This window comes from Myodes glareolus, chromosome 6 (assembly GCF_982192425.1).
Source record: "Myodes glareolus chromosome 6, mMyoGla1.1, whole genome shotgun sequence".
In the NCBI taxonomy this organism is placed as follows: domain Eukaryota; kingdom Metazoa; phylum Chordata; class Mammalia; order Rodentia; family Cricetidae; genus Myodes; species Myodes glareolus.
The window spans coordinates 51,499,550-51,511,940 of record NC_142031.1 but is presented as its reverse complement, the minus strand read 5'-3'; the positions used below and the strand labels follow the sequence as shown (position 1 = coordinate 51,511,940).

Genomic DNA, 12,391 nt, shown 5'->3' with positions numbered 1-12,391 from the left:
AACCTTAGGGGGGCATTTCATATTTAAGCCATAAGTTCCTCCCTCTGGCTCCCAAACATCCTTGGGTACCTCAAAATGTCAAGTGAAGTTATTTAGCCTGTCTCCAAGAATTTCCCCGATACTAACAGATATAACATTGTACACAAACCTACAATCAACACCTTAAGATAAGGGACATAGTTAATTAACCTCCTTTTATACTCACAATTTAATACCATCCAGATAATGTATTCAGTATCTGGGGTCACCTCAAAAACAACAGCATTGCTAACAGCGGCACCTGAAGAAAGTTTGAACACTAATGCGTAGTATAAACCTGACCACCATATGACAGATAGTATCAACATGTGTCGGCCTGCAAATATTCACTTGTGAGTCTGGGTTATATTCATGTTACAATTTTGTACCCTGATAATCTTTTCACTTACAATTTGCACATAAAATTTGCTGTCACGGGATTTTGAGGGGAAGTCATAAAGAAGACTCTACTTACCCCGGCTGGAAAAGACACAAACAGACTAAAGAAAAGACTCCGCCCACGTCCAGAGTGTTGAACCAGTGATTCTACTGGGGTTGCTTACAGCAGTGTACGTAGCTCAAAGACAACTCTGTCGCTGAGAAGTCCCAAGGTCTTCTGTAGCTTTCATAATAATTGCTCAGCCTCATTATGGGGATGGCCATGGCATGCCTGAAAGAAAGAACTCCATTGAGTTACTCACTGGTATCTTAATTTGCACAAATACAGAAAATTAGTGTTTCTTGATTCGTATACTGGATTGGTGGGTTTTCAGGATCGTGGTTGGCAGGTTTTAGAGTTCAGGGATTGGTGGGTTTTCAGGCTCATGGATTGGTGGGCTTGGGTAGGTTTTAGAACCCAGAAGAGGGCTCAGACCTTTTACCTACCTACTGGTATTTGCTGTCACTTCATTTAACACACCCAGAAGTCTGGCAGTATCCGTGGTGACTGAAAGAAGACTCGTCCTCCAGAGGCTCATATTTGAACACTTGGTCCCCAGTTGGTGGGGCTGCTTTGTGGAGGAGCCTTGCTGGAGAAAGTATGTCACTGGGGTGCGGGCTTTGACAGTTTGCAGCCTCACTCACGTTCCAGTCCCACGCCCCTGCCCACTCCTCTACTTTCTGTGTGAGGGTGAAGGTGTGCTAGCTCCGCTCCCTGCTCTGAACACCTGCTGCCATGCCTCCCTGCCACTATGGATTCCCCTTCTAAACATGAGTCAAAACAAATTATGTCTTCTACAAGTTGCCTTTGGTCACAGTAACGGTACCAAGAATAGGAGCTGTTGCTGAGAAGAGCCGGAACGTGCTGCTTATTAAAGCCCTGTGGAAGGCTCTGGCCTAGAAGAGCAGTTGAGTGGTGGGAGCAGGGCTTAGTGGGACGCTGTAGTAGATGCCTGGGAGAAGGAGTAATACAGACTGTGGAGTCCTGCTTTCTCGGATCCTGAAGTATTTGGTCCTCACTTGTCTCCTATTTTTCACGTGCTCTAAATAAACACAGAGAAGTGTGCATATGTAATTATTATATATATTTCTTCTTCTCTTCCTTCCTCCCTCTTCCCTTTCCTCCTTTTCCTTCTTCTTCCTGTCCTCCAGGAGACAATTTCTTTCTGACTCGTGATTGTAAGAACTGTTTTTTTTTCTTGTATGTTCTGCTAACTGTTCCCATGCATGTTTCCCAAACTCCAAAGCATCTGTCTCATAGACTAGCCACCACGCACAGCAGGACTGGGCCAGACACTGTCTAAACTGACAGTCATGGACCTAAGAACCTGGAGTGTGATGCCAAATACTGCCCATATTTGCTCAGGGTAGGGCGGAAGCTGTCCCTGCCCGTGTCCCAGGTCCTCAATGTCACCCCAGTACCCCACCCTTGTCCTTTTTTATTCGTTCCATGTTATGTCCCTCAGAACCTCTCCTCAAGCACCGCACGTCTGTGCTGTTGTCTCGTCTGCTAGAGACCATGAGGACAGTGGTTTGGATCCACAGAACCCCAACTGCCTGGCATGGGCCAAGTTCACCAGCTGCCAAGTAGATCATGGCAACTCTTGCTTATTAGGTTGAGGCTGAACTAAAATCATGGCAATCTCCCTTCTAAATAGCTGGTTCACTAAAGAAAATAGCTAATGATGAGTATGGCCATGCTGCCAGTCCCAGTAGGTATCTGTGAAATTCTCTACTTGGTCTCTGTCTGATGGCCGGGAGCTTTGTGGTCTTGGAGTCACGCATCATCTGTAGCTGGGCCCTAACTGTGCTGCGTGCTGTCTGTGGTCTGGTGTTACATCTGATGTAACATCTATCTCAGACTGATGGGTGGAGTGAACCAGTTAATAATGTAGCAGACAGGAGCAAACCTGGATTGCAAGACATGAAGATCATCATGGTGCTGTACACTAAGGACCACATTCTTGCCTGTTTGTGGCCATTCCCAGAGGTATCTAGTGGGTACAGGTCTAGAGAAAGCATGAGCAAACCCAACATTTCTGGAAATGGAGGCCCATGAGACTGCTGTTGCAGCAGGATCAACAATACCTTAAAATATAGTTTTGATTTTAAGACTGCCAACTCCAAGTTATCCAATATCCCTTTTGTCCAGATTTCTTATTGACCTTCTAATCCTCTGAGTTCTGGCTGCCCAAAGCTACCCTGTCCACCTGTGGCTCCTCGGTGGTGCTCCATGTTTCTATCTCCTCCCAGTTTGAGGGAATTCCAAGTATATTCCCTTCCCCCATGCTGGGAGCTCCATCCACTGCAGCTTCTCACCCTGGGTTACCAGCTCCAACTCTCCTCAGCTCCCCTCCTGTCCCTCAGCGGGGTCCTGCCTCACTGGCTGTACTAGGGCTAGGCATAGCTCCTCTCCACTTCCGAGCTTCAGGCTGTGCAGCTATATACCAGACCCTTGGCTGTGTATAAGAGAAAGACCAGTCAGCCAGTCAGTGCCTGTTGTGGGCCAAGAGACGTGGAGGAGAGTCTTTCCAGTTGGGCTACCTGCTGGCCCTGGAGTCTGCTCACCCCTTCTGTATCTTGGTCAGCGGTAGATAGGTTAATGGAGTTTCCCAGGCATCAAATGTCCACTGGAATAAGAGCCTTTTGGCAGGGGTAGCTCATCATTTTCACTCAGAGCCCTGGCTGCTGTGAGCTTTAATTAAACCTCTGTTAGGGGAGGAAGCTGGGGGTTGCCCAGAAAAGGTAGCTCCAAAGGACAAGATTGATTATCAAAATATTAGGTCTACACTCTGCTGTTAGTGAAGTGGCTTAACCCTCCTGATTGCCATAGCTGGTGGGGGTGGGGGGGATAAAGCAGGATCCTTGCACATCCCGCCCCAGAGCTAAACAAATGCAAAGCATGATGCCCTTCACTCCCTCTTAGAGAGGTTCCTTTTCATTTACAAGGGGCAGTGAGGTGATGTGAGCCTCTTAGCCACAAACTGCAAACTACCATTTCTTAGGCAATGGGGAGTGTAGACAAAGAAGCGGGGAGGATCCTGCCATATCAAAGGAATGTCACTGAGCCCAACAAATGCTGAGTCCTGAAGAAGCTCCTGAATCTTGACACAGAAATGTAGGACACAGACAGGCTGCGGCAGCAGTGGACAAGTATACCATAGAAGTCCTCAGGGTGGTCCCTCCTGACAGAGCTCCTTGCCCCCCTCAAAGACATAGGCTACCAGGGCATACACCTTTTCTTGAGAGTTCTCCCATGCTATTGAACACAAGATAGAAGTCAACGACAGGTTGGCAGCCTGCCTCCAGAATAATGCTCACAAGAGATGACACTAGCTCCCTCCTCTGAAACAGCCCAACCTTCAACCAAGGCTGTAGCCATCAGGGTCTGATGAGGTATGTGCGCATGACTGCCTGCCACCCTGAAGTGGCCAGTGGCTCACACAGCTGGCTGAGCCTGTTGCGCACCCTGAAGTTTGAGCCAAGCATGTCACCTCTGCATCACCTCTGCACCTCAGGGACAACAGCTGGCTGCACTACCCTGCAAGGCTGGCCAGGGACAGAATGCAAGGTGGGTGGCAGCCCTAGCGAGACAGCTATTGGATGTCCCTGCTTTTCTAAGAATCAGCAACCAAGCCAATGAATAGATGGGTTGGCAATGGAAATTCACCAGAATAACTTGAAGTAAGCCTGAAATGTAGGGAGAGAACAGAAACCAGATCCTAAGGGGCCTGACGCCATGAAGCTGAGGCAGGAACGGAGCCTGTCTGCAGTTGCTTAGGGAGACTGAGCATCTCTACTACAACATCCCAAGTGCTCTTTGAAGGAATTTAGGGATACTTCAAAACGTGAAGCATAATTTACATACCATAAAATTCACAGACTTTAACCCTGACGCCTGCTGTCCAGTCCTGGTATTCGGGACACATCTCCAGTCACTGTGGTGCACATACCTGGTGCACTTTAGCATATTGTTTATAAGTTTGATAAAATCTGTTTGATCTATTTATTTTCTTCTACAACTATTCCTCTTTGACATTATGGCTCAGAATCATGAGATTTGCTTTTCTTGTTTTCTTCTGTTTAACATTTTTACCTCTTATGCTTTTTTGGTTTTGTTTTGTTTGTTTATTTATTTATTGGTTTTTTTGAGACAAGGTTTCTCTGTAGCTTTGGTGCCTGTACTGAAACTAGCTCTTGGAGACCAGGCTGACCTCGAACTCACAGAGATCCACCTGCCTCTGCCTCCCGAGTGCTGGGATTAAAGGCGTGTGCCACCACCCACTAGCACCTCTTATGCTTTAAAAAATATTTTATTTATGTGTATGGGTGTATGTTCTGTGCATGATGTCCATGAAGTGCCTACAGAAGCCAAGAGAGGGTGTTAGATTCCCTAAGACAGGAGTTGTAGACAGCTGGGAACTGCCACGTGGGTGCTTGGAATCAAACTCCAGTCCTCTGAAAGAACAGGCAATGTTCTTCATTGCTAAGCCATTGCTCTTGCCTTTATACTTGGGTCCTTAAGCCAACTTGAGATCCATTTTATATGTGGTATAAGACAGGGATCCAAATTCATTATTTTGTGTGGTAATGCCATCTGTCTTCAGAATCATTTTTTAAAAAATTTCTTCCCCTTTGAGTAACCTGGGCACCTTGGTTGAAAAGCTGTTAATAGCAAGCACCTGGGAGGGTGCGATTTGGGGGCGCTCTGCTCTGTTTCCTTGACCCGGCATCTCCCTTTGCACGGTCCCATCTTGTTTCTGCTTTGCTCAAAGTCCTCAAGTATATGAGTCCAACAGCTTCTCTCGTATTGTCTGCTGTGGACATGGACTCAAATCTTAAATACCACCACAAAATCAAAACGGGAAGAACTTGGCTGCAGCCTTGTGCTTTCTGTGCTAAAGCATCGGTCATTAGAACGTGGCTATTACAACGCCACGAGATACCTAGCCTGAAATAACTCCACTCAGAGAAATGGGTCTGCAGAAGGCAAGGTAGGCAAAACACTCCCGCAGGCCCAGAAGACAGATCTTCCTCTGCATCCACACAGTATGCTTCTTCTCTACCCAGACAACAGCATACTGTCCCCTGTACCAGACACCCAAACAACACCCAAACAACAGGCCCACAGCAGAAGTCCCTCTACACTCACACAGCAGGCTCTCCTCTGTCACCCCAATGGAAGACCTCCGTAACATCCAGAAAGTAAGCCTTCCTCTGTAGTCAAACAGTAAGCTAACACCTATACCTTGTCAGAGGTCTCTAATAAACACCCAGATAGCAGGCTGTTTTCTACCCTGGACAGGAGACCTTTTTCTGTATTGGAAGAGGAGGTCCATGTCTACGCATACAGAGTAGGTCCTGGTCTACGCACACAGGGTAAGCCTTCCTCCATATGCAGACAGCAGGCTGTGCTCTACACCCAGACATCGGGCCCACTGATAGACTAGGTCCTTCACTAAACCAAACCAAGACAGCAGGCTCTCCTCTATGCTCAGACACTGGACCCTCCCACAGTCCCACAACAGACCTTTCTGCACACACACAGCCTGTTCTCTACTACGCCTGAGCATCAGGACCTCTTCTGAACCTACACAGCAGACCCTTCACTGCACATAGGGAATAGACCTTCGTATCCACACTGTAAGATTTACTCTACATGCAGACACTGATAGTCCTCTGTACCTCGACTAAAGGTTCTCCTCTATGCCCAAGAAGTTTTCCTTCTTTTTTTTTTTTTTTGAGCTTGTCTTGTAACTAGCTCTTATAATCAGGTTGGACTCGAACTCACAGAGATCTGTCTGCCTCAGCCTCCCAAGTGAGAGTAAAGGTGTGTGCCACCACCACCCGGCTGCTTCCCTTCCTCTTATACAGCCAGCCGGCCTCCTCCCATATTCAGACAACAGGCTCTCCTTAACACCAACTCATCTTTCCCTTCTCTACACCCAGTAGCAAGCTATACACAAGGCTTTTTACCATTGCCTCCTTTATAACTGCTTCCTTAAGCCCTCATCAACTGTTGGGGTGCCCTCTGCAGCCCAAACACCCTCTGACTTTCCCCTGAACTTAAATACTGTCTCGGGAGCGGTGTCTTTGTGTCACCTTCTGTTCAGGGAGCCTCATTAAGAGTCCATATTCTGACACAATGCTGATCCAGTTCCTACTCAGTATTCGAAATGAGCAAAACATGAAGACAGATTGATTTGGAACAACTTCAAAATGTAATTCATTTGGTAGAATTACGTTTTGCCTAGTCCTTGCCTAGCCTGCACAAATCCCTGGGTTTTGATCCCTATAGAAATATTAAATTCCCAGTACTTGGAAAGCAGAGGCCGAAGGATTTGGAGTACAAGGTCATTCTTCGTAAATATCAAGTTTGAGACTAGTATTGACTAGTTGAAAGATGTGTGTGTGTGTGTGTGTGTGTATGGAAGAGAGAGAGAGAGAGAGAGAGAGAGAGAGAGAGAGAGAAGAGAGAAATTGATTTAATGCCAGGGTAGTCAAGTATAGTTGTTACGGTCGTTACACCTATAATGTCAACACTTAGGAGGAAAGAACATCAGAATTGCCTAAAATTCAAGGACAACTTGGGCTACACAGCACATACCCAGACAACCTCTCTCAAAGAAACCAATAATAAAAAGACTAAACTGGCATGGGGAAAATGTACAGTTAGGCAAACTGCCAAACCACCGCACCACATTGTGCTGTCTGTCTAAAAAGAGAAAGGGCACAGAGGAAGCAGGACCTGAGTGGGACACGACGGGAGAGGAGGGAGGGCAAGGTTGGTGAGAGAGGCCACTCCAAGTTCATGGAGGATAGACTCAAACGACAGGCCACAATGTCCCAGGCAGGTGCTTCCCAGTTGAGCAGGACAGAAGCCCTGACGGAAAGGGGGTTCCTGCAGATTCCACAGTGTGCTGCGGTTGAGCATTAATGCAAAAGGAGAGAGTCACGCACAATTCCAGGGATGAGAGGAGAGTGAGAATCAGGTCCTCAGGCCACAGGAAAGCTTAGGCTTCTGAGTAGCCAGAAACCTGATTGGCCCCAGCAGTGGCTGTTAGAAGAAAGCTACACGTACCCCCACCCTTCTTGAACAAGTCAGTGTCTCACTGAGACTGCCACTGACAAGAGAGGAAGAGGCATTTCCAATACGCAGGGCTTTGGACAATCACTAGGGCTCTTATTCGGAAGAGATGCAGAGCTGTCTCCTCAAAGGAAAAAAAAAATCCAGGAAAGAGCCAGCTGGATGAAGAACCTTGGGTTCACCCAGAATGATCCTCTACTTTAGAAACCCCGCAGCTACCCTGGGAGAGTGACCAAGAAGGGACTAATGAGTCCCCCAGATAGGATGTGATTCTGGCTGGGGCAGGACCCGCCCAGCCCCAGGGAACCAAGAACCCTGTCCAGGCAGGCAGGAAAGCAAGGGCTCCCGAAAGCAAATAAACAGAAATAAATTCGGTGTGAGACCTCATTTTCCTGAATTTTATTTCCCGGGAGGTATTCCTGTCACTGACTTACTATTTTTAAAAGTGAACTAAGAACCGAAAAAGAGGAGGCTGTGGCGGGGCCACATAAGGCAGGACTCCTCCCATTCTCTGTGGCAACAGCAGCTCTGCCTGCTGTCCCTGATCCTGCCCCTGGGGTACAATTGGCTGCCTTTGCCAGTGTGCTGCTCTGAGTCAGCTTAGCAGCCCTAGGCAGGAACTTATCTGTCTCAGTGTCCTTGCTTATTCTTCTGTGCCTCTGTATTGTCATCTCCCGTAGCTTGTTAACAAAATAAAAACCCACAAATGAGTATGCTTTATATGACAAGTTTAACAAGCAGGGATCTCAGATCCAATTTCATTTCTGCCAAAAATGAGCTGTACCACAATTGGTTTGCTTGCCGCTCATTAATACATGATTTAATTGTTTAATTTGAAACATTATGAGTTATCAGCATGTCTGTTTCTTGATGTTCTAACGTTCAGTTGAATGTTAGTTAGTTTCAAAATACTTCTTTTTCCAGAAGAATCTAAAAGGCAGTGTTTATACTATGATTGAAATACCATGAACATATTAACGTGCTTTCCTTTTCATCTTGCTGTTGTTTATTGACTTATCATTTATTGATTGTTTGGTGGTAACCCTAGATGTTGATCGTAGATTTTTCTAATGACCAAAGAATTTCCCCTTTCTCCTCATTCATACTTCCTATTTTTCTTTATACCCCAAAATTATCTTCTGCATATTTTAAGAGTGGCTGTGCCAGCCTTAATCTTTATTCCTATAAATATTATTCATATGGATGTGTGTAGCTATTTCTTATATGTCTTGTTATGGTGAGCTGCTAGGGTCCTATGGAAGACCAAGCAGACCGTCCCAGTAAGCGCTCTCTTGCTCACCACCAGAAGCATCCCTTCCAGACCCAAGGGCAGGCGTCTGGTAGCAAGGGTTTTCTGTCTATTCATGTTCTCACACTTGCACATGGACAGCAGAGAGTCAGAGATGCTTACACACTAAACAGTATGCAGAGGTTCTGCCATTCATTGAACATTCAATAATAAGCTGGATGCTTTTGGTATATTGTTTAATATAGCAATTGAAAACTCCAGGAAGTTCATGCTTATAAAGCAGCATACACAGACCATGAAGTAGTAAGTGAAGGTGTATAGGAACCCCATTCTGTCTGATCTTGATCATTTAACTATTCATTATTTTACTGGGTGCTTGAGTCACAGCATTATAATCTCAATTTAAGCTAGATGCCTCCTCCTCTAGGCAATGGGAACAGGGTGGGCTTTTCTGACTCCCCTTTTCTTCTCCCTCCATCCCTGCCTCTCTGTTTCAAATCTGTGTCCAGTGTGCTTAGGTTCTTGGGGAGACAGTAGTGCACATACATTTATTTTCTGTCTATGTAGATGAAATTCTTCTTCTTAGAGGATGAGGTTTATAAAGGAAGGCTCTATACCCTAGACCGTAGCGTCCAACACAATTGGAGGAATGCTGATTTCCGGCCCAAAGCAAGGCTGGTGAGTCTTTGGGTCAATGATCTTTGTGTTTCTTATTTCCTCATCCACTGAGTTTACTATTGCTCGGAGGAGAATTCCCAGTGAAGGTGAATTTATCCTTTGGGGGCAGGTGGGCCATGTCAAGCTGAGGAACAGAAATGTAGATATTTGTAAGTTCTAAACACATCTCTAGGCATCCACCCACAGAGCCAGCTCTCCATTCTCGGGAGAGACACCTTTCTTCTCACTTGATCTGTGAAGGTTTAAGATAACCCGAAGGTTACAGCCCCAGGGAACTGCAGAGTGCGGTGTTGAGCTGCTGGAGATAAATGCAGACTTAGGGGACATCAGTGACAGCCACCAGGGCTCCCCTAGGATTACAGAAAGCTCTGCATCCCTACCCCAGACCTCTGTCTGCCTTTTCCACTCTTCTGGGAGTCTGTGAACAGCTTGCCATGTTGATGGGAGCATTGGGTTTCAGGTGCCACTGCCCCCACTATCTGGGGAGATTTGAATAGATGCAATACCTTCTCTGAGAGTTGGGGTTTTTTTTCATTCATGAAATTAGCATAAAGTTTAGAGGATACAATGAATATCAAAATGTTCCTTAAAGTATTCTAACCCTGGAGGCACATACCTCTAGGAAACTGCCTGGTTCAATCATCTGTTCTTTTGTTCCTTCCTTCCTGCCTTCCTTCCTGCCTTCCTGCCTTCCTTCCATCCGTTCGTTTATCCTTCCTTCTTCCTCTAGTGAGTATACATGGCATGTATATACAGATCAGAGGACAAACTGGCAGGAGTCTTTTCTCCCCTTCCACAATGTAGGTTCCAGGGATTGAACTCAGATCATCAAATCTTAGCAACAAGTGCCATCTCACTAGCCCAGGCTCAGATCAACAACCTCTGAAGTCCTTGAGGCAATCACAGGTAAATGAGGCTTACGTGAATCCTAGCATGGAACTCACCCACAAGTCCACTGTGAAGGTAGATTCTGTCCTAGACTTAGGAAGTAGGAAGCAGGGTCTTTGATGGTTTCCTGAATGTGACAACTTAAACGGGGGGCCAGAGAAGGCCCTGATGGCTTCAGAGCAAGAAGAATGGCTTGAATGAAGGGACATGCTTAACCCATGGGTATTCTGGTCCCTGGAGGAGATAAATGTCACTGGTCGTGGAGGACACAGGTATGTGAGAGCCTTAGGTGCTTAATGCTGTTCCTTTTTTACAGATGGGGAAATGGAGGCACAGAGAAATTAAGTGACTTGGCCACAGTTACAAGCTGGGGAGGACCAGGGAAGGCCTGGAGAGAGCTGGCTCTGGGCCTGCATCCTGCCCACGGAGTCACCCTGCCTCCGTCCTCGGGAGAGAAGGCTTCCTACAAGGTAAGAGCCATCTGTCTCCCCAGGATGCGCGCGTTGCCGCCCTGATTCCACACTGGGTAGGGACTGTTAGTGTGTAGACCTTGGAGGGGCGCTTGCTCTTCCAGATCAGATCAGCGGTGATGGACATTGCTGGGTGTCCAGCCCGGCACCTGACCCTCTAGCCCAGCAGCTCTGGGTCTCCTGGAACCCCACGTGTCAGCCCCGCTGCAGCTCGACTTTCTTCACCTTTCCCCTCATGTCTGACCCCCTTCTTCCTCTTGGATGGAAAGTGTCACTGCCCTGGAAGACAGAAAGGAACGGGAGGGGGCGGGGATGCTTCCTCCACCCTCCAGGATCTCTTCTCTTGTTCATGCCTGTTGAAGCCTCCCTGCCCCTCTCACAGCGAGCACTTCAGGGCCTTTGAAGACCTGGTAAACTTTTACCTCCTTGGCCTTCACTAGGAACCTAACCCTCACATTCTGAACACTGTGGCACGTCAGGCAGGGAGGAGAGAGGGCATGGACTAGATCTCCTTTCATCACCTCTGAATGGACACTCTACTCTCCAATCCCACACAAGGCAACTGACCCCACAGTGCCCCCCAACACACGCCATCAGTCCACCCCATAGAATCTTACAGACATGTCAGTGTCTATTGCTTTTCCTTGTGTAATTTCTAGAACTTTCTACCCTCCTGTCTTCTGTTGAGGTGTTTGTTCGGTTATTTTTCTGTTCTAGGGGGGAGACTTCTGTTGATGCATTTGGATCAGCTGCACTCTTGAAAGCTCTCTGCCATGAGTCATCCTCAGATGGAGGGGTGCTTCCGCCATGGGAAGGGCATACCTGACACAGGAACTGATTCCCACAGGGACAGGGACGGTTTAGTGACAATCAGGGTCCATTAACTGATGGCAACCCCACAGTATAGACACCATCCCCAGGATACACAGCTGACAGCTCATTGTCTGTGTATACGCAGTATTTTACTTTTTTTTTCCAAGTTCTTCCTCATCTGTTGGGAGCATTCACACCTGACCCTGACTGCAAGCTTACAGGAAAGAGTAGCTCTTACTCAGTAGACTGTACAATGCTGACATTGCTGTAACGGCACCAGGACGTGGGGTGGGGGAGGATCGCTAAGCTACTTCTTCCCCTTTCCCGTAGCTGTTCATTTTATAACCCGGAGCAGTTCATCTCAGCCAGTGTTCTGAGGGGTCTTGTGTTTTTTGCCTTTGGATGCTAATATAGGTCACAGGTCCTAGGTCCTATCACCCATAGGCAGGAGCTTCTACAACTTCTCTATATTCTTCAGTATTTTCTTTCCCCTAAAAGTCACATAAATAATATAGAAAGCAGACTCTAAAAAATTTTTTTCAACTAAAATTTGCAGGGATAATTTGAGCAACAGTTTTCTATACCAAAGCATAAACAAATTTTGAAGTTTGATATTTTTACCCTGATATTTAAAATTAATTAGGGGGAGTTCAGGGTACAAAATGCTGAGCATGGACAGCTCCCACCTAAGAGAACCCTGAATCAGCCTGTGATTATGGAACTCTGTGAAAAGTCACAGACTTTGAAAAT

General features: G+C 46.8%; 1 protein-coding gene across 19 annotated transcripts in view; it reads left to right on the top strand.

Annotated features, from left to right (window-relative positions):
• The window catches only part of Myt1l (myelin transcription factor 1 like), a 393,213-nt gene that overhangs the window by 232,127 nt on the left and 148,695 nt on the right, over window positions 1-12,391 (top strand). For all 19 annotated transcript variants that reach the window (XM_085690815.2, XM_085690818.2, XM_085690817.2 and 16 more), the window contains exon 5: window positions 10,675-10,828. The gene's annotated coding sequence lies outside the window, so the exon portion shown is untranslated. The remainder of the gene's footprint in view (window positions 1-10,674; window positions 10,829-12,391) is intronic.